The 2,478-nt window shown below is 33.1% G+C and overlaps 1 non-coding gene across 1 annotated transcript; it reads left to right on the forward strand.

Moving 5' to 3' along the window:
• Positions 1-2,101: 2,101 nt before the first annotated feature.
• On the forward strand, positions 2,102-2,187 carry TRNAY-GUA (transfer RNA tyrosine (anticodon GUA)). Its single transcript is given in 2 exon segments — positions 2,102-2,138; positions 2,152-2,187. It is a non-coding gene; the product is annotated as a tRNA-Tyr (tRNA).
• The last annotated feature ends 291 nt before the right edge of the window (positions 2,188-2,478 follow it).

The raw sequence follows: 2,478 nt of genomic DNA on the forward strand, positions 1-2,478 counted from the left end.
GCAACTCCCAGAGAGACAGTTTAATGATATTGTTGGTCTGCTAAGGAGAGTATACTATAAACCTAGGAAGATATAATTGTGATGAACGCTTATTAATCGGACGACTACAGATATTTGACTAGGAACGTTTACAGATTTGAAGCATTACAAACCGTTTAACTTTCTCGGATGTTAGTATTTCTACGAGAACATTAGATATCTTCCTCGGTGAAAAACTTACGTGTGGTTCAAGCTAGTTAGCTGTAGAGAGGTGTACAATGTATCAACATAGAATTAATTCACTCTCCTGAACCGTCGCAAAAAAGCTTCAGTTCCAGATCAGATAGAAGACTCACTATTGTTTGTGAGTTTATACACATATTTATATTCAGTTAACTTCTAAATTAAAATTAAAAGTTCCGACTAATTGAAAACCCAATAGGTAACAATATATCGGAAACTCATCCAGGTTAAATTATAATACGTAACAGGAGGGTAATGGTTGAACCCCGTGAAAACCCCCGAATATTTTTGGGAAAGTACAATTATTTGTAGTTTTACATGCATTACGCTGGAGTAGCACTATGATGTTGGTGAGATCTACTCACAGTGTAAACTATCAATATGTCACAGGGTGGAAGCAATCAAATACATGTAATATTTGCATTGAATAACCATTTATTTATAGTAAAGAACTTGTATGCTTTACAATGATCGTATCAGTGATCAAAACGAAACGAGTGTGAAACTAGTCTTACTAACTGTAGATTGTAATAAAATGTATATAAAACGTGAGGCATTCACATGTTTAATAAATATCATTGTCAAAAAAAATATTACATAGAACACCTTAAAAATAATAATAAATATAAGTACGACTCCGGAATTAATAACATCAGAGTTTGTTTGTTTTGAATTTCGCACAAAGCTACTCGAGGGCTATCTGTGCTAGCCGTCCCTAATTTAGCAGTGTGAGACTAGAGGGAAGGCAGTTAGTGTTTGATTCTATTAAACTCCAGTTATTGGATGAGAAGTTATTTTTAAAAAGTTCTGGTATGAGTATTTCTCTGTCCTTGTTGTCACAAGAAGTTTGATTTGGTTAGTAACTACCATGTTCATTATCTCTGTAGCTAGTTGAAGCTAGTTTAGTCTCAAATCATTGTCTCTGCATGAATTCAGTTTCTCATGTTCACTCTTCCTTAATGTCAATTATCTTCACACCATAAGATATAGAGTTCCTTCTTAGTAGAAGAGTAACTTCCATATTTTCCTTGTGCTAGAAACCTATGTTCACTTGTTTCTTGCAAGCCTTTAGTTGTTAGAAGCAGTTTTTCACATTTTAGTTCCACTAGTTCTATAAGTATAACAGTTCAGCTAGTGTCAGTTGACATACAATAAGGTTTTCCATCCGTGATGAGGAGTTACAAGAAAGATATGTGCTACTTAAGGAAGAATTTAAATCAAATGTTTTTAAGTCTTATTGAAGGTAAAGTCGGTAAAACTATTTTATAAGTACAGACAGATTATTACAATATGACTGAATAAGTATGGAAAGGCTACATTGACAAAATAAAAAAGGACATCAGCGAGGTAGGAAAGAACATCACTGATAAAATAACATATGAAAATCGAATTATTCAGTGGTTCTTAACCTTTTACATTGTCTTACCTCCTGAGACTCTCCAGGCTATTTCCGTGACCCCTATAATAATTTTTGTAATGGTGAACTTTGCGTAAAGGTAGAATAAAACAAAACTGTATAAAGATCCTAATTTATTGAAAATGTTACAAATAAAGGACCTTGAGAAATGCTGCAAGTGCTAAACAAATGCAAAATCCATGCCAGTTTCTCAGTGGCAATATTTAAATACATATATATATCACACAACGAATGTGGTTTACATACAATGAGAATTTTCCATGTTTCTAAACCATGGGCACAAGGTAGAGAAAACTGTTATAATTCAGATATTACCGGATACGTTTTAATAATTTCGTGTGGGTAGTATTGACATATTTTTTCGTGGCGATAAAATATGTTATAGGGTTATCTATTTCTTAATTTGAATATAATAATATATACTAATTTACCAAATTAAATTATTATCAACATATTTAATATCCGACGATAGCTCAGTTGGTAGAGCGGTGGACTGTAGTTGAAGGATAGACATCCATAGGTCGGTGGTTCAAATCCGCCTCGTCGGATTATTTTTATCTTCCACATTCGTCGATTTTTTAAATGCATCAGAAAATCTTTGAGCCTTAATTCTTAATCTCAACTGATTCAATAAGAATACGAACACTTCCATTGTGGTGTGATACTATTTATTTTTCTTACGTGTAAGCGATTAAACTGTTGAAATTTTTGCCAAGTGATTCGAGTTATTTGGATTTTACTTGTGTTGTGTACTTCCTACTGTATCGTTCATAGTATCCTGTTAACGGCGGTTATGTAATAAGTATACTACACAATTACAAAAGTTAAATCTCGCAACT

Source organism: Tachypleus tridentatus, chromosome 5 (assembly GCF_004210375.1).
Source record: "Tachypleus tridentatus isolate NWPU-2018 chromosome 5, ASM421037v1, whole genome shotgun sequence".
NCBI classification, from domain to species: domain Eukaryota; kingdom Metazoa; phylum Arthropoda; class Merostomata; order Xiphosura; family Limulidae; genus Tachypleus; species Tachypleus tridentatus.